Source organism: Ovis aries, chromosome 1 (assembly GCF_016772045.2).
Source record: "Ovis aries strain OAR_USU_Benz2616 breed Rambouillet chromosome 1, ARS-UI_Ramb_v3.0, whole genome shotgun sequence".
NCBI classification, from domain to species: domain Eukaryota; kingdom Metazoa; phylum Chordata; class Mammalia; order Artiodactyla; family Bovidae; genus Ovis; species Ovis aries.
In genome coordinates this window covers 112,151,482-112,178,222 of record NC_056054.1, presented here as the reverse complement: position 1 = coordinate 112,178,222, position 26,741 = coordinate 112,151,482, and the positions used below count along the sequence as shown (strand labels likewise).

The 26,741-nt window shown below is 42.8% G+C and overlaps 1 pseudogene; it reads left to right on the top strand.

The window, feature by feature from the left end:
• The first annotated feature begins 17,726 nt into the window (after nucleotides 1-17,726).
• Nucleotides 17,727-26,267, top strand: LOC105614557 (intelectin-1a-like; annotated as a pseudogene).
• The last annotated feature ends 474 nt before the right edge of the window (nucleotides 26,268-26,741 follow it).

Genomic DNA, 26,741 nt, shown 5'->3' with positions numbered 1-26,741 from the left:
TTTTTTTTTTGGTTTGGGCAGATGCTGTCCTGGCTGGAGGGTGAAGTGAAAGCCCTGTGGTTGTTCTTGGCTAAACGTGGTTTGTGTGGTACTAGGTCATCTACTGTTAATATATAGTTGACCCTTGAATAACCTGTGGGCACCAATCCCCTGCACAGTTGAAAAGCTCATACTTGGCCCTCTGTACCATGGTTCCTCCATATCTGCAGTTTCTGAGTTTGTGGTCAGCAACTGCATATTCAGTGAGTCATGGATGGTGTAGTATTGTGTCAAGGAAACGTGCATATAAGTTGACCAACACGAATCAAATCTGTATTGTTCAAGAGTCACCTGTGTTTGCTCTTTTTCTAGTATCTTCTTTTGCTTTCACCTCCTTAGTAAATCTTTGTCCCTTACTAGCACATTCCTGACTTCATTTTTCTCTCCTTTATTCTTTCTTTCTCTCCTCATTTTTGTTACCTCTTGCCTTTTTTCTCTCTCCTCATGTCAAGGTGTTATAAAGCCAAACTTGAGTCTGCTGGCCTGTGTGTGGGGAAGCTGATCTACTGACGTGGAGCTGTGGTGAAGGAAAGGACAACATTTACTGCAAGTGCCCAGCAAGTTTAGGTTGCTAATGCCCACAAAATGCCCAAACTCCCCAGTGGCTTTCAGGGAAAAGTTTTTAAAGACAGGGTGAGGAAGGGAGTTGCAGGGTGCAGGATCAGCAAGTGGATTTTCATCCAATCGGTTGATGGTGAGGCTACTGGGAATCAGCATCATCCACCTTCTGGTTCCAGCTGGTCTGGGGTCAGTGTGCTTGTGGTTGGCATGCAGTTAACTTCTTCCACCTGGTGGAGTTTCAGTATCTGCAAAACAGCTCCAAGGTATGACTTAGAAAGGGTTTGTTATCTGGAAGTACTATTTTTGGAGCTCTGGAAACCTTTTGTTTCTTAAGCAGGATGGTAGTTTCATAAGTCTTTGCTTTTTTATAATTTACTAAACTGTATATTTATGCCTTATATCCTTTCCTGTATTTGTGTTAATTTTTATAATTCTTTTTGTTATTCTTTTTTTGTTTTAACAATAAAGCATAAACAGTTCACTTAGAGAGGTTGGGCTGGAAAGGGTGGCAGGGGTCAGGGCTTTTATCCCCACTATTCTCTTTCTATGTAAACACATCAGTTTTTCTTTTGCCTAAGGTACATTTTGAATTATCTTTCTATGGACTGGTGATTGATGGTGGATTTAAATTCACAAAAGTAATAATATACCAGAATCAATTTTTATCCTTCTTTTACATTCTTACTAAATCTTCTGTGCATTTCAACAGTTCCAGCTTGTTCCCAGACACAATCCAGTCTCAAATGTTTCCTTGTCTCCCCAGGTTAGGCTGTCCAGTAGTGGAAAGATCGGGGGCTATAGTCCCCACCCCCTCACACTTCTCTCACTCTGTCTATCCCTTCTTCATGGCCAGTGCTCTAACGTTCCCTGCTGGGTCTACAGTTTCCCTCTTAACTTCTCTCCCTGATTCCTACCTTCTGGTTCACAGGGAAGTTCAGTGTGAGAGAAATTGATCTAAAACTCATAAAAGGCACAAAATGGGGAAGAGAAAGGTACAGAGGGCAAGTACCAGACATTCACAGAATCCCTGAGACCAGCAGCAACGGGTTAGTCTTCCTATCAGATATGTGAGCCACTTGACTCTAAAGCCCATCCTGACAGCCTGTTTCCAGAACCAATTCTAGTGCTATTTGTCTTAGCCTGGGTCCTCCATACATGAAAGCCTGAGGCAAAAATGAAAGTGCTAACTAAGACTTGAGTTAGGAGCTGCCAATTCAGAAAGATAAAAATTAGGGAAAAAATTGAAGAGATTGAGAAAAAAACAAAAACTAGAAGCTATGTGATTTGTGATCACTCTACCTGTCTCTTTATAATAATTTTTGAAGAGATATGGAGGAGGCAGAGGACTGATCTGAAATCTATCACAGGTCCCATGGTGCATTGTCCAGGGTGGGATGCTGAATGAGTGATGACAACTGATTGCCTATGAGAAAAGGGGACAAGGGTGGCCAGAGAAAGAGGAAGGGGGAAAGGTAGAAGGGATCAGGAAAGCAAGGAGGAAAAGAGGAAGGGAGAGTAGGAAGGGAGAAGGCACAGTTGAGGTGCTGGGGGAAGGTCACTGAGGGAAGAGAGGAGTGAGAAGGCCTTCAAATGTCCCAGTGACACCAAATGTGGCAGAAACAAGCTGTCCCCACTGAGCTCTGCTTGAACTGTAGACTCATGAACAAAAGAAAGGGTCATCACTGTGTTAAGCCCCTGGGTTTAGAGTGGCTTGTGCCACCATTGATAACTGATCCAACTCCATGGTGTGGAAGTTGAGCCTGGTGCTCCAGCTGATGCCATGCATATTCTTAGTAGGACTGTGTAGGAGCTTGTGGTTTAGAAGGACCCTTACTGGCAGCAATGTAGGGAAGGGCTTGGAGGTGGCCAACACTGAACACAGGATTAGGAAGGGGCAGGAGGCCATTTCAGGAATGGAGGCCTCCGCAGGACTCTGTTCTATGGTCACCAGCATCATCTGATGTCCAGATGATTTGTTTGAGGCAATCAACGTAGTTCCAGCCTTCTGGCCAGAGACTGGCTCAGGAGCAGGCGTGTGTCCTGTCTCTGCCCAATGAGACCTGACGAAAAGTGTGCTGGGGCCTCTGGGAAAAACTTCACTTCTGCAAAAGAGCCAGAGGAAGTGATCCCTGTTTTTGCTCTGGATATTCCTTAGTCTTATAGTTTATTATGGGTTGTCTGATAGAAAAATGGACAGAAGACCTTAATAGACATTTCTCCAAAGAAGACATGCAGATGGCCAGGTAGCATAAGGAAAGATGCTCAGTATCACTAATTATTACAAAAATGCAGCTAAAACTACAGTGAGGTACCACCTCACACCAATCATCATTAAAAAGTCTACAAACAACAAATCCTGGAGACTGTGGAGAAAAAGGAACCCTCCTAAACTGTTGGTGGAAATATAAGTTAGTTCAGCCACTATGGAAAACAGTGTGAAGGTTTCTCAGAAAACTAGAAATAGAATTACCATGTGATCCAAGAATCCCACTCCTGGGTGTATACCTGGACAAAACTACAATTCAAAAGGATACATGCATCCCCGGGACTTCTGTGGTGGTCCAGTGGTTAAGAATCCACCTTGCAATGAACTGGATGTGGGCTTGATCCGTGGTCAGGAAGCTAAGATTCCCACATGCCACAGAACAACTAGGCCTGCATGCCACGACTAGAGAGCCCACATGCCACAACTTCTGACCCTGTGTACCACAACAAAAGATCCCTCATAATGCGATGAAGATTCTGCACCTAAGATCTGAGGAAGCTAACAAGTAAGTAATCAAAAAATATGATTAAAAAAAATATATGCACCCTTGTGTTCACAGCAGCACTATTCACAATAGCCAGATCATGGAAACAGCTTAAATGTCCATTGACAGGTGAGTAGATAAAGAAGATGTGGTTCATATGCACCATGAAATACTACTCAACCACAAAATAACGAAATACTGTCATTTGCAGCAACATGGATCCATCTAGGGACGATTAAACTAAGGGAAGTAAGTCAGAGAAAGACAAATACTATATGACACCACTTACATATGGAGTCTAAAATATGGCATAAATGAACATATTTACAAAACAGAAACAGACTCGCAGACATAGAGAACACATCTGTGGTTGCCAAAGGGGAGAGGTGTGGCAAGGGAAGGGCTGGGAATTTTGGAATAGCACTTTTAAACTGTTATGTATAGGATGGATAAAAAAAGGTACTGTATAGCACAGGAAACTATATTCAATATCCTGTGATAAACCACAATGCAAAAGAATATTTAAAACATCACCTCTGTGTGTATAACTGAGTCAATTTGCTGCACCACAGACAGTGGCATATCATTGTAAATCAACTATACTTCAAAAAATTAAAAAAAATATAAAAAAATACTATAGATTATTACGGGTTGAAGTGTGTTCTCCCCCAATTCATGCCAGAATCCTAACTCTGAGTACCTCAGAACATGACTGCATTTGGGAATGAGGCCTTTAAAGAGGTTATGAAGTTAAAGTGATGGTCCAATCCACTCTCATTCATATCCTTATAAGAGGAAGCACTTTGATGACACACAGACCACTAGGGATTCATGCACAGAGGAAATACCCTGTGAGGACACAGAGAGAAGGTGGCCATCTGCAAGCCAAGAAAGAGGCCTTCCTGAAGAAACTAGAGCTGTCAACATTTGACCTTGGATTTGTACCTTCTAGAACTGAGAAAATACACTGCTGTTTAGGCTCTGTTGTCCCCACCTGTCTGTGGTATTCTGTTATGGTAGACCCAGAAAACTAATGCACATGTGCTGCTTAGAACACCAGAGGACATTTTATCCTCAGCCAGAGGATGAGCCAGGGCAGAGAGGCTGAAAGTGCCCAGGTCCTTGAAGACACTGAGCTGGAGCTGAGTCAATCAAGCTGGAAACTGCCTTGCCTCTAAATTTCCCATTTCATGAGGTGATGTGTTTACTCTTTGCTTAAGCCAGTTTGAGATGGGTTTAGTATTAGTCCCAGTTGAAAGCCTCATAACTGATCTAGACCTGAACTAATTAAGTGTCAGGGGCAGTAAGACTTGAGGGTAGTGATGTGGGATACAGATTTTAGAGGAAGTAGGAGGTAGGTCACTGGTGTACCATTTTCCCAGATATTTATGTGATATTAACTGTAGGTTATTGCTTAATTTCATACCACATATGATGAGATACACAGTGAAATTAAATATGTCAAAATATGAAAAAATATGTCTTAGAAGAAATAAAAGAATGTACTACAAGAAGCATAACTTTTCTTTGGAGGTTTTCTTCTTGGACAGTGTTTTATTTTCCTTAATCTATCTAGTATTTTCATTGTACTTTGAACCTACAAAGACAGAAAATGTTAGCTTAATGACAATGACAACAAAAAAGCTCAATTTGTCTTATGGCTTGAAATGTGATCAGCAGTATAATAAAGTTATTATGCATTAGGTATGTGGTATCACTGTGGAGGAACTGATCAATTCTATTATAGCTGACGGAAGAATCTGAGAACAGAAGAGTGCCATTGAGAGAGAAATAATAGAGTAAGCTTAAGTCATCAGATTGGTTTGTACTGACTTATCCTCACATGTAGTCTTTTTTAAAATATAAATTTATTTATTGTATTGGTTTTGCATACATCAACATGAATCCACCACGAGTGTACACGTGTTCCCCATTCTGAACCCCCCTCCCAGTGCACCAGCCCCGAGTATCTCTCTCTTGTAAATGTTCACTAGTTTGTAGGAAAGTAAGATCATTTTTTCATTTATAGACAAAGTAATGTCTCTGTATGAAGCTAAATTTATTTCAATGGAAGATTTTTACATATTCTGAGATGATCAGAATTTTGTTCTAGGAAATGATGATGATGATCAATGTTTAATTTTATTTATTACTATTATTTTTTATTTTTTTAAACAGTCATGTCACAATTTTTTTTTTTTTACTTTACAATATTGTATTAGTTTTGCCATACATCAACATGAATCCGCCATGGGTGTACACATGTTCCCTGTCCTGAACCCATTCCCACCTCCCTCCCCATACCATCCCTCTGGGTCATCCCTGTGCACCAGTCCCGAGCATCCTGTATCATGCATCGAACCTGGACTGGCGATTCATTTCATATATGATGTTATACATGTTTCAATGCCACTCTCCCAAATCATCCCACCCTCGCCCTCGCCCCCAGAGTTCAAAAGACTGTTCTATACATTTGTGTCTCTTTTGCTGTCTTGCATACAGGGTTATCATTACCATCTTTCTAAATTCCATATATATGCGTTAGTATACCGTATTGGTGTTTTTCTTTCTGGCTTACTTCAATCTGTATAATAGGCTTCAGTTTCATCCACCTCATTAGAACTGATTCAAATGTATTCTTTTTAATGGCTGAGTAATATTCTATTGTGTGTATGTACCACAGCTTTCTTGTCCATTTGTCTGCTGATGGACATCTAGGTTGTTTCCATGTCCTGGCTATTATAAACAGTGCTGCGATGAACATTGGGGTACACGTGTCTCTTTCAATTCTGTTTTCCTCAGTGTGTATGCACAGCAGTGATATTGCTGAGTCATATGGCAGTTCTATTTCCAGTTTTTTAAGGAATCTCCATACTGTTCTCCATAGTGGCTGTACTAGTTTGCATTCCCATCAACAGTGTAAGAGGGTTCCCTTTTCACACCCTCTCCAGCATTTATTGCTTGTAGACTTTTGGATCGCAGCCATTCTGACTGGTGTGAAATGGTACCTCATTGTGGTTTTGATGTGCATTTCTCTGATAATGAGTGATGTTGAGTATCTTTTCATGTGTTTGTTAGAAATCTGTATGTCTTCTTTGGAGAAATGTCTGTTCAGTTCTTTGTCCCATTTTTTGATTGGGTCATTTTTCTGGAATTGAGCTGCATAAGTTGCTTGTATATTTTTGAGATTAATTCTTTGTCAATTGCTTCGTTTGCCTTTGTTTTCTCCCATTCTGAAGGCTGTCTTTTCACCTTGCTTGTCATTTCCTTTGTTGTGCAGAAACTTTTAATTTTAATTAGGTCCCATTTGTTTATTTTTGCTTTTATTTCCAGTATTCTGGGAGGTGTGTCATAGAGGATCCTGTTGTGATGTATGTCGGAGAGTGTTTTGCCTATGTTCTCATCTAGCAGTTTTATAGTTTCTGGTCTTACGTTTAGATCTTTAATCCATTTTGAGTTTCTTTTTGTGTATGGTGTTAGAAAGTATTCTAGTTTCATTCTTTTACTAGTGGTTGACCAGTTTTCCCAGCGTCACTTGTTAAAAAGATTGTCTTTTCTCCATTGTATATTCTTGCCTCCTTTGTCGAAGATAAGGTGCCCATAGGTGTGTGGATTTATCTCTGGGCTTTCTATTTGGTTCCATTGATCTCTATTTGTGTCTTTGTGCTAGTACCATACTGTCTTGATGACTGTGGCTTTGTAATAGAGCCTGAAGTCAGGCATGTTGATTCCTCCAGTTCCATTCTTCTTTCTCAAGATTGCTTTGGCAATTCAAGGTTTTTTGTATTTCCATACAAATTGTGAAATCACTTGTTCTAGCTCTGTGAAAAATACCGTTGGTAGCTTGATAGGGATTGCATTGAATCTATAGATTGCTTTGGGTAGTATACACATTTTCACTATACTGATTCTTCCGATCAATGAACATGGTATATTTCCCCATCTATTAGTGTCCTCTTTGGTTTCTTTCACTAGTGTTTTATAGTTTTCTATATACAGTGCTGGGGTCCAGCCTCAGCAGAGTCCAGGGATACCCTCAGCATGAACAGCGTTGGCGAATGAATGAATGACACGGGGAGACCAAGCTTCAGTGAGCGAGGCCCGTAACTTTATTTTCAAAAGGGGCTTTTATATCCTGACTTGTACATAGAGGAACATGAAAGATGCAAGTTCATGCAGAGTCAGCTCAAACATTCCAGCAGTTTTGCCCTTATCAAAACCAGGATTTTTTTTTCTGCATACCTTTCCCATAAACAAGAGTCCTATGTTGTGTACATTATCTTCTGGCCTTGGAGGCCTGTTGACATTTTATGACCTTTTTTTGATAAAGGTTGATCAACCAGAAAACTTGTTTTCCCTTGAAGTGTTTTTTCTTTATACCTCTAATCTGTGTCAGCCTCAGAAAGTACTAAACAAAGTTACATTCTCATGGAACAAAGGTGCAGTGGGTTACAACAAAAAAAAGAACTTATTAGCTCAAAGGTCTAATGTGGTTAATACCAAGGCTACTACTTGTTTTTCTTACATTCCAACTATATTAATTAATGCACGCCCAGGCACACAATGGATAAGGGATATGGGAATTTGGCAGCAAGCATTGGCTCAACAATGAAACCCTTCACCAGTATTATTTTAATAAAACTTTTTTACTCCTCGAAGGGCTCTATATTTTTAGAATGTTTAGGCTTCCCGTGTCATGGTTGGGATGTTGTGAACAAGCATATGTGTAGTTGCAAGAGTCTGGATAAACCTGCCAAGCAAGCTAGAATGCTAACAAGGAGGTGTGAATTGAAATGCTCCTTTCATGTCCAGGAGACTTATCAACTAGAGCCCTAAGTTGATTTTCTCCAGAGAAAGGTGGTCAGGGATAGCCCCCTGTTAATGTCAGAAGAGTTGGTGAAAGGCATAATATAGTATACAGTAGACAGACAGATTTTGGTTTGGGGAAGATGCTCGAGCAGGTCCAGGGAGTCCCTTGAGTCCTGATCCGCCTTGCTTGTCAGGTCTCCTCCACATGACCTTGTCGTGGGTGGGATCTCCCATGCTGGCTCCTGGCAATATAGGTCTTTATAGCAACGGAACTTGCTTCTATCACCAGTCACATCCACAACTAGGTATTGTTTTTGTTTTGACTTCGTCTCTTCACTCTTTCTGGAGTTAGTTCTCCACTGATCTCCAGTAGCATATTGGGCACCTGCCTGCCGGGAGCCAGCGTGAGGAATTCCACCCATGACAAGGTCATGTAGCAGAGCTCTGATGGCAAGGCTAGTCAGACCTCAGGTTTTCCCCCTGGAATTTCCTGAACCTCCAACCCCCCAAAATAAGAATCTGCCTGCTTTTCCACTCTTCTGATATTCTCTGGAAAAAGTCAAATCAGGGCTTTAATCTTCTGCATTTGAAAGGGATGTTTCAGCTCAAACCCCCTCTGATAACTCTCTAGCTTGCCTAACAGGTTCCCCCAGACCTCTTACAGCTTGTGAATTGCTTACAGCCCCCCCCCCAACCGCAAGAGGCACAAAGCTTAAAGCATCAGAGCCTTTTCTAAAAAGTTAAAAATCATATTGGTAGAGGGTTTTCACTGTTGACTCAATGGCTGCTGCCAGGCCTCCATATTCTTTATCTTTTAGGCACCTGGGAGGATGTTAATCAATGTAAACAGGATATGGAAAAACATATATATAGTAGTTTTAATGTTAGCAACACTAGACTTTTGAGTTAATTACTTTTCTCTCTGTTATATATCACTGCACTCCTCTTGTGTCCTTGCTATGTAAGAATGTAACTTTATTTAGTGCTTTCTGAGACTGGCACCAGACTTTGGGAAGATCAACACAAATAAGTCTTCTAGTTAGCAAACCCTTATCAGAAAAAAGGCTGTATAATGTTAATTGGCCCTTTTTGGCCAGAAGATGATGTAAATCACCTAAGACTTGTGTATACAATTAGGTATGCAGAGAGAAAAGCCTGGTTTGATAAGAGTCTGGACTGCTAACGCTGCATAACTTTGTGTTACCCATTGACCTCCATGTTTTATCAAAAGTATAAAAGGCCCTCTGAACAATAGAGGACGGAACCAGTTGCTGGACTGGTTTCCCCGTGTCTCCTCTTTACTCTAATTTCAGGTTGAATTCCCATCTGGAGTGGGGCGGCTCACCATGTCTGCTTACTTGTCCTGGCTTTTAAGATCCACGCGAGGGGGAGCCCAAGGTGGGGCACACCCCGATATTCAAGTGGGTGCCAGTGGCCCAACGTAGATCGTGCAAGCTACTTGTCTGGAACTTAATTGGCCTTCCCCGTAAGCCAAGTTATTCAGCCTTCTTTCTCCACTTAATTTTCCTACTACACCATTTCTTCCTAATCTAATCTTATATTTCTATATTAATAAATAAATAAGTTCTGCTCGCCGACGCCATCCCCGCTTTGAATTCCCTGGATCCACTGGGGCTGGGCCCCGGCACCTACCGACCTGGGGGAGTTCCTCTTTCAGTATCCTATCATTTTGCCTTTTCATACTCTTCATGGATTCTCAAGGCAAGAATACTGAAGTGGTTTGCCAGTCCCTTCTCCAGTGGACCACATTCTGTCAGGAATGTTAGGACCGTGAATCAAGGCAAATTGGAAGTGGTCAAACAGGAGATGGCAAGAGTGAACGTCGACATTCTAGGAATCAGTGAACTAAAATGGACTGGAATGGGTGAATTTAACTCAGATGACCATTATATCCACTACTGTGGGCAGGAATCCCTTAGAAGAAATGGAGTAGCCATCATGGTCAACAGAAGAGTCCGAAATGCAGTACTTGGATGCAATCTCAAAAATGACAGAATGATCTCTGTTTGTTTCCAAGGCAAACCATTCAGTATCACAGTTATCCAAGTCTATGCCCCAACCAGTAACGCTGGAGAAGCTGAAGTTGAACGGTTTTATGAAGACCTACAAGACCTTTTAGAACTAACATCCAAAAAAGATGTCCTTTTCATTATAGGGAACTGGAATGCAAAAGTAGGAAGTCAAGAAACACGGAGTAACAGGCAAATTTGGCCTGGGAATGCGGAATGAAGCAGGGAAAAGGCTAATAGAGTTTTGCCAAGAAAATGCACTGGTCATAGCAAACACCTTCTTCCAACAAGACAAGAGAAGACTCTACACACCGACATCACCAGATGGTCAACACCAAAATCAGATTGATTATATTCTTTGCAGCCAAAGATGGAGAAGCTCTATACAGTCAGCAAAAACAAGACTGGAAGCTGACTGCGGCTCAGATCATGAACCCCTTATTACCAAATTCAGACTCAAATTGAAGAGAGTAGGGAAAACCGCTAGACCATTCAGGTATGACCTAAATCAAATCCCTTATGATTATACAGTGGAAGTGAGAAATAGATTCAAGGGCCTAGATCTGATAGATAGAGTGCCTGATGAACTCTGGACTGAGGTTTGTGACATTGTACTGGAGACAGGGATCAAGACTATCCTCGTGGAAAAGAAATGCAAAAAAAACAAAATGGCTGTCTGGGGAGGCCTTACAAATAGCTGTGAAAAGAAGAGAAGTGAAAAGCAAAGGAGAAAAGGAAAGATAGAAGCATCTGAATGCAGAGTTCCAAAGAAGAGCAAGAAGAGATAAGAAAGCCTTCTTCAGCGATCAATGCAAAGAAATAGAGGAAAACAACAGAATGGGAAAGACTAGAGATCTCTTCAAGAAAATTAGAGACACCGAGGGAACATTTCATGCAAAGATGGGCTTGATAAAGGACAGAAATGGTATGGACCAAATAGAAGCAGAAGATATTAAGAACAGGTGGCAAGAATACACAGAAAAACTGTACAAAAAAGATCTTCATGACCCAGATAATCACGATGGTGTGATCACTCACCTAGAGCCAGACATCCTGGAATGTGAAGACAAGTGGGCCTTAGAAAACATCACTATGAACAAAGCTAGTGGAGATGATGGAATTCCAGTTGAGCTATTTCAAATCCTGAAAGATGATGCTGTGAAAGTGCTGCACTCAACATGCCAGCAAATTTGGAAAACTCAGCAGTGGCCACAGGGCTGGCAAAGGTCAGTTTTCATTCCAATCCCAAAGAAAGGCAATGCCAAAGAATGCTCAAACTACCTCACAATTGCACTCATCTCACATGCTAGTAAAGTAATGCTCAAAATTCTCTTAGTCAGGCTTTCAATATGTGAACCGTGAACTTCCTGATGTTCAAGCTGGCTTTAGAAAAGGCAGAGAAACCAGAGATCAAATTGTCTACATCCGCTGGATCATGGAAAAAGCAAGAGAGTTCCAGAAAAGCATCTATTTCTGCTTTATTGACTATGTCAAAGCCTTTGACTGTGTGGATCACAATAAACTGTGGAAAATTCTGAAAGAGATGGGAATACCAGACCACCTGACCTACCTCTTGAGAAACCTATATGAAGGTCAGGAAGCATTAGTTAGAACTGGACATGGAACAACAGACTGGTTACAAATAGGAAAAGTTGTATGTCAAGACTATATTGTCACCCTGATTATTTAGCTTATATGCAGAGTACATCATGAGAAACACTGGACTGGAAGAAGCACAAGCTGGAATAAAGATTGCTGGGAAAACTATCAATAACCTCAGATATGCAGATGACACCAGCCTTATGGCAGAAAGTGAAGAGGAACTAAAAAGCCTCTTGATGAAAGTGAAAGAGGAGAGTGAAAAAGTTGGCTTAAAGCTCAACATTCAGAAAACAAAGATCATGGCATCTGGTCCCATCACTTCATGGAAATAGATGGGGAAACAGTGGAAACAGTGTCAGACTTTATTTTTTGGGGCTCCAAAATCACTGCAGATGGTGATTGCAGCCATGAAATTAAAAGACACTTACTCCTTGGAAGGAAAGTATGGTTTTTCCTGTGGTCATATATGGATGTAAGAGTTAGACTGTGAAGAACTGGTGCTTTTGAACTGTGGTGTTGGAGAAAACTCTTGAGTGTCCCTTGGACTGCAAGGAGATCCAACCAGTCCATTCTAAAGGAGATCAGTCCTGGGTGTTCTTTGGAAGGAATGATGCTAAAGCTGAAACTCCAGTACTTTGGCCACCTCATGTGAAGAGTTGACTCATTGGAAAAGACTCTGGTGCTGGGAGGGATTGGGGACAGGAGGAGAAAGGGACGACAGAGGATGAGATGGCTGGATGGCATTACCGACTCGATGGATGTGAGTTTGAGTGAGCTCCAGGAGTTGGTGATGGACAGGGAGGCCTGGCGTGCTGCACTTAGTGGGGTCACAAAGAATCGGACAGGACTGAGCGACTGAACTGAACTGAACCAAACTGATATATAGATCTTTTGTTTCTTTAGGTAGATATATTCCTAAGTATTTTATTCTTTTCGTTGCAATGGTGAATGGAATTGTTTCCTTAATTTCTCTTTCTATTTTCTCATTGTTAGTGTATAGGAATGCAAGGGATTTCTTTGTGTTGATTTTATACCCTGCAACTTTACTATGTTCATTGATTAGCTCCAGTAATTCTCTGGTGGAGTTTTTAGGGTTTTCTATGTAGAGGACCATGTCATCTGCAAACAGTGAGAGTTTTACTTCTTCTTTTCCAATTTGGAATCCTTTTATTTCTTTTTCTGCTCTGATTACTCTGGCCAGAACTTCCAACTATGTTGAATAGTAGTGGTGAGAGTGGGCACCCTTGTCTTGTTTCTGACTTTAGGAGAAATGCTTTCAAGTTTTCACCATTGAGGATAATGTTTGCTGTGGGTTTGTCATATATAGCTTTTATTATGTTGAGATATGTGTTCTTTCTATTCCTGTTTTCTGGAGAGTTTTTATCATAAATGGATGTTGAATTTTGTCAAAGGCTTTCTCTGCATCTATTGAGATAATTATATGGCTTTTATTTTTTAATTTGTTAATGTGGTGTATTACATTGATTTGCAGATATTGAAGAATCCTTGCATCCCTGGGATAAAGCCCACTTGATCATGATGTATGATCTTTTTAATATGCTGTTGGATTCTGATTGCTAGAATTTTGTTAAGGATTTTTGCATCTATTTTCATCAGTGATATTGGCCTGTAGTGTTCTTTTTTTGTGGCATCCTTGTCAGGTTTTGGTATTAGGGTGATGGTGGCCTCATAGAATGAGTTTGGAAGTTTACCTTCCTCTGCAATTTTCTGGAAGAGTTTGAGTAGGAAAATTAGCTCTTCTCTAAATTTTGGTAGAATTCAGCTGTGAAGCTGTCTGGACCTGGGCTTTTGTTTGCTGGAAGATTTCTGATTACAGTTTCAATATCCGTGCTTGTGATGGGTCTGTTAAGATTTTCTATTTCTTCCTGGTTCAGTTTTGGAAAGTTGTACTTTTCTAAGAATTTGTCCATTTCTTCCACATTGTCCATTTTATTGGCATATAATTGCTGATAGTAGTCTCTTATGATCCTTTGTATTTCTGTGTTGTCTGTTGTGATCTCTCCATTTTCATTTCTAATTTTATTGATTTGATTTTTCTCTCTTTGTTTCTTGATAAGTCTGGCTAATGGTTTGTCAATTTTATTTACCCTTTCCAAGAACCAGCTTTTGGCTTTGTTGATTTTTGCTATGGTCTCTTTTGTTTCTTTTGCATTTATTTCTGCCCTAATTGTTAAGATTTCTTTCCTTCTACTAACTCTGGGGTTCTCCATTTCTTCCTTTTCTAGTTGCTTTAGGTGTAGAGTTAGGTTATTTATTTGACTTTTTTCTTGTTTCTTGAGGTATGCCTGTATTGCTATGAACCTTCCTCTTAGCACTGCTTTTATAGTGTCCCACAGGTTTTGGGTTGTTTTCATTTTCATCTGTTTCTATGAATATTTTGATTTTTTTAAAATTTCTTCTGTGATTTGTTGGTTATTCAGCAGCGTGTTGTTCAGCCTCCATATGTTGGAATTTTTAATTATTTTTCTCCTGTAATTGAGATCTAATCTTTTGCATTGTGGTCAGAAAAGATGCTTGGAATGATTTCAATTTTTTTGATTACCAAGGCTCAATTTATGGCCCAGGATGTGATCTATCCTGAAGAAGGTTCTATGTGCACTTGAGAAAAAGGTGAAATTCATTGTTTTGGGGTGAAATGTCCTATAGATATTAATTAGGTCTTACTGGTCTAATGTATCATTTAAAGTTTGTATTTCCTTCTTAATTTTCTGTTTAGTTGATCTGTTCATAGGTGTGAGTGGGGTATTAAAGTCTCCCACTATTATTGTGTTATTGTGAATTTCTGCTTTCATACTTTTTAGCATTTGTCTTACATATTGTGGTTGCCCTATGTTGGGTGCATATATATTTATAATTGGCATATCTTCTTGGATTGATCCTTTGATCATTATGTAGTGTCCTTCCTTGTCTCTTTTCACAACCTTTGTTTTAAAGTCTATTTTATCTGATATGAATATTGCTACTCCTACTTTCTTTTGGTCTCTATTTGCATGGAATATCTTTTTCCAGCCCTTCACTTTCAGTCTGTATGTTTCCCTTGTTTCAATGTGGGTCTTTGTAGACAACATTTATAGGGGTCTTGTTTTTGTATCTATTCAGCCAGTCTTTGTCTTTTGGTTGGGTATTCAACCCATTTACGTTTAAGGTAATTATTGATAAGTATGATCCCTTTGCCATTTACTTTATTGCTTTGAGTTTGAGTTTATACACACATTTTGTATTTCCTGTCTAGAGAAGATCCTTTAGCATTTGCTGGAGAGCTGGTTTGGTGGTGCTGAATTCTCTCAGCTTTTGCTTGTCTGTAAAGCTTTTGATTTCTCCTCCATATTTGAATGAGATCCTTGCTGGGTACAGTAATCTGGGCTGTAGTTTATTTTCTTTCATCACTTTAAGTATGTCCTGCTATTCCCTTCTGGCCTGAAGAGTTTCTATTGAAAGATCTGCAGTTATCCTTATGGGAATTGCCTTGTGTATTATTTGTTGTTTTTCCCTTGCTGCTTTTAATATTTGTTCTTTGTGTTTGATCTTTGTTAATTTGATTAATATGTGTCTTGGGGTGTTTTGCCTTGGGTTTATGCTGTTTGGGACTCTCTGGGTTTCTTGGACTTGGGTGATTATTTCCTTCCCCATTTTAGGCAAGTTTTCAACTATTAACTCCTCAAGTATTTTCTCATGGTCTTCCCTTTTGTCTTCTTCTTCTGGGACTCTTATGATTCGAATGTTGGGGCATTTAACATTGTCCTAGAGGTCTCTGAGATTGTCCTCATTTCTTTTAATTCGTTTTTGTTTTTTCCTCTCTGATTCATTTATTTCTACCATTCTATCTTCTATTTCACTAATCCTATCTTCTGCCTCTGTTATTCTACTATTTGTTCCCTCCAGAGTGTTTTTGATCTCATTTATTGCATTATTCATTATATATTGACTCTTTTTTATTTCTTCTAGGTCCTTGTTAAACCTTTCTTGCATCTTCTCAATCCTTGTCTCCAGGATATTTATCTGTGATTCCATTCTGAGTTCAAGATTTTGGATCATTTTCACTATCATTATTTGGAATTCTTTATCATTTAGATTCCGTATCTCTTCCTCTTTTGTTTGGTTTGGCGGGCATTTCTCCTGTTCCTTTACCTGCTGGGTAGTCCTCTGTCTCTTCATCTTGTTTATATTGCTGTGTTTGGGGTGGCCTTTCTGTATTCTGGCAGTTTGTGGAGTTCTCTTTATTGTGGAGTTTCCTCGCTGTGAGTGAGGTTGTACAGGTGGCTTGTGAAGGTTTCTTGGTTAGGGAAGCTTGTTGTGGTGTTCTGATGGGTGGGGCTGGATTTCTTCTCTCTGGGGTGCAATGAAGTGTTCAGTAATGAATTATGAGATGTCAATGGGTTTGGAGTGACGTTGGGCCACGTTTATATTGAAGCTCAGGTCTATGTTCCTGAGTTGCTGGAGAATTTGCGTGATGTGTCTTGCTCTGAAACTTGTTGGCCCTTGGGTGGTGCTTGGTTTCAGTGTACGTATGGAGGTGTTTGATGAGCTCCTGTTGATTAGTGTTCCCTGGAGTCAGGAGTTCTCTGGTGTTCTCAGGATTTGGACTTAAGCCTCCTGCTTCTGGTTTTCAGTCTTATTTTTACAGTAGCCTCAAGACTTCTCCATCTATACAGCACCATTGATAAAATGTCTAGGTTAAAGATGAAAAGTTTCTCCACAGTGAGGCACACCCAGAGAGCTTCACAGAATTACATGGAGAAGAGAAGAGAGAGGAGTGAGATAGAGGTGACCAGGATGAGATGAGGTGCAATCAAAAGAGGAGAGAGCAAGCTAGCCAGCAATCACTTCCTAATGTGCACTCTACAGTGTGGACTGCTCAGAGATGTTCACGAAGTTACACAGAGAAGAGAAGAGGGAGGAAGGAGACAGAGGTGGCCAGGAGGATAAAGGGAGTAATCAAAAGGAGAGAGATAGATCCAGCCAGTAATCAGTTCCCTAAATGTGGGTCACAATAAACTGCGGAAAATTCTGAAAGAGATGGGAATACCAGACTATCTGACCTGCCTCTTGAGAAACCTATATGCAGGTCAGGAAGCAACAGTTAGAACTGGACATGGAACAACAGACTGGTTACAAATAGGAAAATGAATACATCAAGGCTGTATATTGTCACCCTGCTTATTTAACTTCTATGCAGAGTACATCATGAGAAACACTGGGCTAGGAGAAGCACAAGCTGGAATCAAGATTGCCGGGAGAAATATCAATAACCTCAGATATGCAAATGATACCAGCCTTGTAGCAGAAAATGAAGAAGAACTTAAAAGCCTCTTGATGAAAGTGAAAGTGGAGAGGAAAAAGTTGGCTTAAAGCTCAACATTCAGAAAATGAAGATCATGGCATTTGGTCCCATCACTTCATGGGCTATAGATGGGGAAACAGTGGAAACACTGTCAGACTATTTTTTGGGGCTCCAAAATCACTGCAGATGGTGACTGCAGCCATGAAATTAAAAGACGCTTACTCCTTGGAAGCAAAGTTATGACCAACCTAGATAGCATATTCAAAAGCAGAGACATTACTTTGCCAATAAATGTCCATCTAATCAAGGCTATGGTTTTGCCTGTGGTCATGTATGGATGTGAGTCGAACTGTGAAGAAAGCTGAATGTCAAAGAATTGATGCTTTTGAACTGTGGTGTTGGAGAAGACTCTTGAGAGTCCCTTGGACTGCAAGGAGATCCAACCAGTCCATCCTAAAGGAGATCAACCCTGGGATTTCTTTGGAGGGAACGATGCTAAAGCTGAAACTCCAGTATTTTGGCTACCTCATGCGAAGAGTTGACTCACTGGAAAAGACTCTGATGCTGCGAGGCATTGAGGGCACAAGAAGGGGATGACAGAGGATGAGATTGCTAGATGGAATCGCTGACTCGATGGCCGTGAGTCTGAGTGAATTCTGGGGAGTTGGTGATGGAGAGGGAGGCCTGGTGTGCTGTGATTCATGGGGTCGCAAAGAGTTGGACAGGACTGAGCGACTGAACTGAACTGAACTGAAGTGGTCTCCACTGTCCGGAACACACAAAGAGATTCACAGAGTTGGGCAGAGAAGAGAAGGCTAGGGAGGAGACAGAGGCGACCTGGCGGAGAAAAAGGAGAGTCCAAAGAGGGAGAGAGCAGTCAAGCCAGTAATCTCACTCCCAAGTGAAAATGGGTACTGAAGATTGGGTTCTTAAAGGTACAAAATTGGTAACAAATACCAAGAAGCAAAGAATAAATATCTAGAGTAGAGGCTGGATTTTCAAAAATACAATATTAAAGAAAAAAATCAAAGTCAGAAAAATTAAAAAATACATATGAAGTTTTTTTAAAAAATAGGGTCTCTCCTTTTTTTGCAAAGTAATAGTAGGTTATAAAAATGAAAATTAAAGGAGTAATAGAGGACTTAAAATAAAAATTTTTTCTTTAAATTAAAGAATGATAGTAAAAATAGTAAAAATATATCTAGGACTTTCTCTGGTGTTGTTGTGGGCAGTGTGGGGTCAGTTCATTTTCGGATAGTTCCTTGATCTGGCTTATATTTCTTAAGATTTATAGGCCCCTTCCTATGTAGTCAGTACTAATGGCAGGGTTTTAATCTATTGCCCCTGTCACTTCCAGGGAGGTTCCCTCTCTTTTAGCTTCTTCTATTTGCTGGTCTCTTCAGTGTCTGATTTCTACCCTGATACAAGGGGGTGGTGGTGGACACTTTTTTAGGCTCCCTTTTCAGTCGTGCTTGGGATGCTGCAAACAAATATCACTGGCATGTGTTCGCAGTGTCTCGGCCACACTGGGTTTGCGCCCGCTCACGGAGTGTGTGCTTTCCCTGTCTACACTGTGTAGGCTCTAGGTTGCTCTGCCAGGAACTGTCTGAGGCTGGCCCTGGGCTGCATGCACCTCCCAGGTCTAAGCAGCTCAGGTTCAGGTACTGGGGTACTCCTCAGAGGTGCAGACTCGGTTGGGCCTGCGTGTGTGCCCTTCCCAGATCCGAGCAGCTCAGATGACCACGTGTTTGGTGAGCGTGGTTACTGCCACTTATTGCCCCTCCCCCCTACCCCACCCCCCGTCGGTGCTGCTCGGTTTTCTGGGTGTACAACCGGCGCACCTTCTCAGGTGGATGTTGACTGCCTAGAATCCCAAGAAGTCTTGGTTAGCAACGAAGCCTGCTTGCAGTTTGGTAGATAATGCCTCTCTGGGGCCACGATTGCCCCCTTCCAGCTCTGGCTGCCCTCGCCTGCCTGTCACTGGAAGGGGATGGGCTGGCCTGCAGTCCGCTAGCTCTGCTCAGTCGTTTGTGCTGTGAGTGGGCCTGATGGTGTCTTAAGTTAGGGCTTTTCGTGTAGCTCTAGTCAATCCTTTGTTCTGTGAGTGGGCCTGATGGCGTCTTAAGTTAGGGCTTTTCGCGTGGTAGCTATCCCACAGTCCAGTGTGCTAGCCCAAGTTAGTTCGCTCAGATTGCCCTTGGGGCATTCAGGCCCGGTCCTTACTCTAAGCAATGCAGCCTGTGCCTCCCTGCCCAGCCCCTGCTTGCTAGTGGCAGGTGCAGGCGTCTGCGTTGCTTCTCCTCTGGGGGAGTTACTGTTGGGCACGTAATCTGTGGGTTTTAATGTTTTATTTGTTTTTCCTCCCGGTATGTTGCCCTCTGTGGTTCCAAGGCTCGCCACAGATTCGGCACTGAGAGCTGGTGTTTGGAAACTTGTCTCTTTTTTGACTCCCTTCTCGGGACAGAGCTCCATCCCTACCTCTTTTGTCTCTCTTTTTATCTTTTATATTTTTTCCTACCTCCTTTTGAAGACAATGGGCTGCTTTTCTGGGTGCCTGATGTTCTCTGCCGGCATTCAGAAGTTGTTTTGTGGAATTTACTCAGCGTTCAAATGTTCTTTTGATGAATTTGTGGCAGAGAAAGTGGTCTCCCTGTCCTATTTTCTGCCATCTTAGGACCGCCCCCCAATGTTTAATTTTAAATAATTTTTTTATGTTTGTATTTTGCCAGAAAGAGAGACATAAGCAAAAAATCAAATCATCACCACTCTTATTAGTCTTGTCCTCATGTATTTTCATTTGGAAGATACACAGGTCCATGAAATCCCCAGATCTGAACACTGTGCTAAGAAGTGACCTTTAACATGTGTCTTTGAGAGCCTGTGGAGTTTCTACAGAGAAAGCTCCCAGTGTCCACCTGGAGGTACAGTGCTCAGCTCCTGGCCCCAGTGTGGAGAGAAAGAGGGGGTCTCTGTGCTAGAAGAGAGTGCTGCTGAGACTCAGACAAGGTCTGCGAATGCGGGAGTCTGGATTCCAGCTCAGAGACAAGTAGAGAACAAGGGGTCCTTAGTCTCTGAGTCTTTATAGGATGATAGGAATTGGGCATAGACAGAGAAAAATGATGATCAGGAAGGTAACTTGCATCTTGTCTTCCTTAGAGAGTGTGTGTGTGTGTTAGTCATTTAATCGTGTCTGACTCTTTGCCACCCTATGGACTGTAGCCTGCCCATGCTCCTCTGTCCATGGGATTCTCCAGGCAAGAATTTGGAGTGGATTGCCATTCTCTTCTCCACTTCCTTAGATCACAGAGATCCCGCCCAGGTTCCTGCTATTTCTCATATTGGCCACTAGAGGGTGCGGTGCAGGACATTGTCTCCTGGAGCAACCCTTCCTCCAGCCTCCTCTAAGTGTCAGTAACAGAACTGGGCTGGGTGGCCCCAGGGTCCTGGTGTCTCTGAGGCAGAGGGGATGTCTTTGAGCTGCAGAGAGGCTACTTCATGCTGCAGACTTGAGATGTCTGTAGGCTGAGGTCTGATTTGTGGGGTCTGGTGGGATCTAACCTGGGTGTTGGTTGAGGCATATCCTGGGTCCCAGCTGTGTGCCTCTATGTGACCCTCAGAGTGGCCTTCAGAGGCCTGTATTAAGAACCGTGTCCCCTCCTAATCTCTCCCCACTTCAGTGGGCTTGGTCTTGCAATTTTCAGAGGAAGTTGAATGGTCTGTTTTTGTGCCCAGGACTCCTGTCTTCCTCCCCACAACAAGCATAATAATGGCATTAAGAAATTTGTCTTCCTCTTCATTGTCATTTATGCATTTTTAGAAAGAAGCAAAACATGTTCCTAAATATCATCTCATTTGATCTTCACCAAATCACTCTTCACTAGCTTCATTTTAGTTATGAGCAAACAGGCTCAGATATATTAAGTATAATCACGAGGACTCTCAACTCTAAGTGTTGAGCTACTTATAATTGAATACCTCTGACCTCAAAAGCTTGGAATGATCTTCTCAAGTGACTCAGTGGTAAAGAACTGCCTGTCAATGCAGGAGACATGGGTTCGATCCCTGATCCAGGAAGATCCTACATGCCTCGGAGCAACTAAGCCCGTGTGCCACAACTACTGGGCCTGTGTTATGGAGCCCAGGAGCTGCAAGTGCTGAGCCCATGTGCTGCAATTACTGAAGCCCGTGTGCCCTAGAGCCCATGCTCCACAACAAGAGAGGCCCCCACAGTGAGAAGCCCGAGCGGTGTGACTAGAGAGTAGCCCTGCTCGCAGCTGCTAGAGAAACGCCCAAGCAGCGATGAAGACCAGCACAGCCCTCTCTTCGTCAAAGAAAAGAACAGAAACAAAAAAACTCTGAATGTTTTGTTCTCCCATTCTTTCAGAATTGTCTGCAGTTTCTTTAAAATTTAGGCTAGCATGGAAAGTTCTTCACCTAATACCTCTAATAGCCTGTTGGCCTGCTCTCACCACTTTCTACCTTATACCTCCTATTTCAGCTGCATCAAACTACTGACATTTCCTGACAGGCGGACTATGCTGTATCATTTCTTTCCATGCCTGAGGGCATGCTACACTTCTTGCTTTGCGTTCTCTTTTCTTTCTACTGTAAAGTCATGCCCATTCTCTCACGATTAGCTAAGGTGTCACTAGGACCAGGAGGCCTTCTCTTAGTGACCACTGACATCCTTTCCCCAGACAATCCCCTGTCCCCAGGCTGGCCAGTCCAGTCTCATCTCAGATTCTCTCATTTTTTCTCCTCAGCTTGTCTCTCTTTTTAAATTTATTCTTCTCAACATATATTTCTGTGGATGTAAACTCTTGGGGGAATGTATGATTTCTTTGAAAGCCCAGTGCCCAGGGCAGTGCCCAGAAGAAGCATGAGGTCATGTGGAGGGAGGGATGCAATAAGCCTGTGGTGGGTGCTGGGCCAGTGGGATGCTGGATACTGCAGGGCCTTACATCCCAGGCAGTGAGGCTTTGCTCCAGTGGAGGAATGGGTTTGCTGTGGGAGCAAGGAGAGCCCAGGCTTTGTGTCAAACCAGTGGTAAGAATAAAACTCTGTGTATTATCTAGTTGTGGTCAATACTTTGGTTATGACATGGAAAGAGAAATGGACCTGTCATTTTTCTCTCCATCTCTACCCAGAAGCTACAAGAAAATCAGAGTGAGGTGCTGCAGTGCATGTGGTAGGTGATGGAGTGTTGACACTGAGCCCAGAAGGACAGTAAGGTCTATGTCCACTGAGAGTTTTTTTTTAATTTTGCCTATTTATTTATTTTTGATCTTTGTTGCTGAGTGAGGGCTTTCTCTAGTTGCAGTGAGTGGGGGCTACTCTCTAGTTGTGGAGCACCAGTTTCCCGTCGCAGTGGCTCCTCCTGTTGTGAAGTGTGAGCTCTAGGGCATGGGGGCTTCAGCAGTTGTGGCACATGGTTTTAGTTGCCCCATGGCATGTAAAATCTTCCTGAACCAGGGACTGAACTGGTGTCCCCTGCATTGGTAGGCAGATTCTTAACCACTGGACCACCAGGGAAGTCCCACTAGGAGATTCTTTAAAATCGTGATAAAGTTTAGATAGCTTAAAAATCACTATTTTATCACTTTAAGTAGCATTGTCTACCACTGTTGTGCAGCTATCATCACGATTTTCCATGCTTTTTCATCACCTCAGACAGAAACTCTGTACTCATCCACAATAACTTCATATTCCTCTCCTCCCCCAGTCCCTGGTAAATTCTGTTCTACTTTATGTCTCGATAACTTTTCTAAGTACCTCATATATCCTGGAATAATGGAGTATTTGGAGAAGGAAATGGCAACCCACTTCAGTATTCTTGCCTGGAGAATTCCATGGACAGAAGAGTCTGGCAGACTATATAGTCCATGGGGTCACAAAGAATTGGACACGACTGAGTGACTAATACTTGCTTTTAATGTCTCATTTTACTTCATGTTTTCAAGGCTTATCCATGTAGCAGTGTCAGAACCTCATTCCTTTTAAAAAATAATTTATTTATTTGCTTTTGATTGCGCTGGGTCTCTGTTGCTGCGCAGATTTTATCTAGCTGTGGCAAGTGGGCCTGCTCTTCACTGCGGTGGCTTCTTTCGTTGTGGAGCACACGCTCTGGGTGTCTGGGCTTCAGTAGTTGTGGTACATGGGCCTAGTTGCTCTGTGCTATGTGGAATCTTGATGCTTTTGAACTGTGGTGTTGGAGAAAACTCTTGAGGGTCCCTTGAACAGCAAGGAGATCAAACCAGTCAATCCCAAAGAAAATCATTGGAAAGATTGATACTGAAGCTGAAGCTCCAATACTTTGGCCACCTGATGCAAAGAGCTGACTCACTGGAAAAGACCCTGATGCTGGGAAAGATTGAAGGCAGGAGGAAAAGGGGGGCAACAGAGGATGACATGGTTGGATGGCATCATCAGCTCAATGGACCTGAGTCTGACAAACTCCCGGAGACAGTGAAGGACAGGAAAGCCTGGTGTGCTGCAGTCCATGGGGTCACAAAGAATCGGACAGAACTTAGTGACTGAACAACAACAACATATGGAATCTTCCCAGACCAGGAATTGAACCTGTGTCCCCTATATTGGCAGGGGGATTCTTATCCACTGTATGACCAGGGAAGTCCTCCTTCCTATGCATTGTATGTATACACCACAGCTTTTTTATCCACTCATCTGTTGGTGGGTTCTTGTTGTGAATAATGCTGCAGTGAACACTGGTGTACAAGCATGTCAGTTGCTGTTTTCAATTGCCTTGGGTCTATATCTAGGAGTGGAATTGCTGGGTTTCCATGTTTAAGTTGTTGAGGAATATCACTGGAAGTTTTGATAGCTCTATGCTCTGCCTCAGTCATGGGGTATGGTCTTCTGAACTCAGGGAAACTCTTGTGCCAGTAGGGACACTCAGTGATAAGACTCAGTAGAGGAACCTTTTGGCCATGTTTCTGGTTTGCTGGATCATTTGGTTGTGGGCCTGAGATGAACCCTGTGCTCTCAGACAGGGGTTCTCTGGGCTCGTTCCCTCTGCAGATGGCTTGTATCACCTCCACACTGAGAATGGTGTTATCTACCAGACCTTCTGTGATATGACCTCTGGGGGTGGCGGCTGGACCCTGGTGGCCAGCGTCTATGAGAACAACATGCGTGGGAAATGCACATTGGGCAATCGCTGGTCCAGTCAGCAGGGCAACAGGGTTGACTACCCAGAGGGTGACAGAAACTAGGCCAACTACAACACGTTTGGGTCTGCAGAAGCAGCCACCAGCGATGACTACAAGGTGGGTGGACTGAGTTTCCAGGTAGAGAGGATGGGGAGCAGGGTGCGGCTGGAACAGAGCGTGTGGAAGGGAGGGTGGGAGATGGGGATGTGGAGGTAGGGCTGGAGAAGAAGAAAGACAGAAGTCCAAGTCTTGGATCACAGCTTCCTCCCACCAAGGCTGTTTGGATGGTGCAGTCTCCTTGTCTGCTAGAGGAGGGTGGGTATCCGCCACTGCTGTCACCTGCTCCCCTGGAACCCTGAGCTCTCAGCTCAAGTGAGGGCTGTGTGTGTGGGTCTTTGGCTGGTGGCACCTCCCAGGTCAGTAAGGCTGAGTGTGTGTCCCTCTGCAGAACCCTGGCTACTATGACATCCAGGCCCAGGACCTGGGCATCTGGCACGTGCCCAACAAGTCCCCCCTGCAGCACTGGAGGAACAGCTCCCTGCTGAGGTACCACACCAACATGGGCTTCTTCCAGAGACTGGGGCATAATCTGTTTGGTTCTCTCAGGTACATGGGGCTGCTGGCTGGGGGTGATTTCCTGAGTGTAGAGACTGAGGAAATGACTAAGGCTGGGCATGTGGTCCTATGGTCCGTGTTCCCCTGACCTAGATTCTCTGATGGCTCCTGTCCTGCTTCTCTTTGAAATTCTGAGCCAGGCAAGGGAAGAGACCTGCGAGAGAGAAGCATTCAGTGGAGGCTGGGGGTTGGGGAGAGAGAGAGCATGCTGAGGATGAGTAAGAGCATATATGGTGCCCTAGGCTGTTGGGAATGCAGAGCTGCTAAGTGACTGAATCCAGGAAAAGGGAAAGATCTTACTTTGACTGGTCTTGAAATGGTATCAGTTACAGAGCAAGCACTGTTTCCCCTTTTTTCCCTCAAAGAATGGCAGAATGTATCAGAGAATGAAAGCTAGGGTCTCATGTAATGACTTACTGGTACCTCGTAAAAACTCCCTGTGAAATGTGGGAGGAAATGTACTGACCACAGCCTGGCAATACCTGTGGTCTGATTTTGTGATGCCCAGAAAGCTGCATCTTTTTACTTACCCCTTGGTGATTGCGAGTCATTTTGCCCTTCTGAACTCATAATAGAAAAGGCATAAAATTCAGTTATGTTAGGTAACATTTATTTTACTACAGCCTGATTCTCCTCTATGGGTATATGTGTATTGTCTCATTTAATCTACTCTTGTCCTCTGAGCTTTTACCAGATCCATTTTATAGATGAAGAAGCTGAAGCACTGTGAGGTTCAGGAACCTCATCCCACATCCCAGTGTATACATGGGAGAGTCGTGGTTTGGAATGAAGAAATTTGGCTCCAGACTCCTTATTCCTCACCTTCAGTCCCTTGGTAACTTGTTAAGACCAGCCTGGAGTCATGTGCACAGAGCAGAATAACCAGCCCAATGGAGAGACAGGTTTATTTCTATTGTAATGAGTGATAGTTAATTTCAGTGAACCAGAAGTAGGCAGCATAATATCCTTCTTGGGGGCTGAGCCTTTGATATAATATGCAAAGCAGTCATAATTTATTGTTGAGAATCTGAAGCTTTAAAGGGGAACAAGAAAAGTGTGGACAGGGTCAGAGTGAGTAAACCTGCTAACATGGTCACGGCGCCTTCATAGGTGTTTGGGGATATTCTTCCTGTACACGTGAGTTTCTCCTTTCAAGCTTCTGGCAGACCAGGGGCCCTCTCTGAGGACTGGTTCTTGGTCTCAGGGTGGGAAACAGTCCAAGTCTGAGGCCAAATACACCACCATTGTCCACGGAGTGAATTGTTCCAAGTCAGGCTGGAGTACTGGGCACAGAATCTCTAAGGTGACCTAAAGAGGCTGTTTCTAGCACATTTCTTAATACTGTTTTCTGCCTCTTGTTTTCACAGGAATTCACTATGGATTTGTCTAGTGCATGTATGTAGTAATGAGAGAGTAGTCAGAGCCTTGTGTGCTGGAGGCAGAGTCGCCAGGTGTAATGTGGATCATGTGAATCCTTGAGGGGCTCACTGGGTGCTTCGGGGTGTCTGTGTGTGTGTGAGTATGGTATGACCATGGTGTGAATGTGTGTGGGAATGTGATTTCCTTTACTCCTTGCTGGGTCTCCGGGGCCAGGGCTATAGGATCCTCTGTCCAGGCACTGACATCATGTACCTTTGAGGACTGAACTGGAAGGGTTGGGGCTTCAGAAGCACGACTGTTTTTGCTCAACCTTGGGATAAGCTGCTCAGTTGCGTGAGCTGGGTGAGGCTTGGGTGCAGGAGCATCCTGTGGAAAACTTTTGGAGCTGAGATTGCTTGAGAAACACAAGATGTTGTCATATTTGATCCAAGGTTTAGCTTTTCAGAGCAAAACTTGACCTGTTCCTTCCTGACCAGTGTCTGCA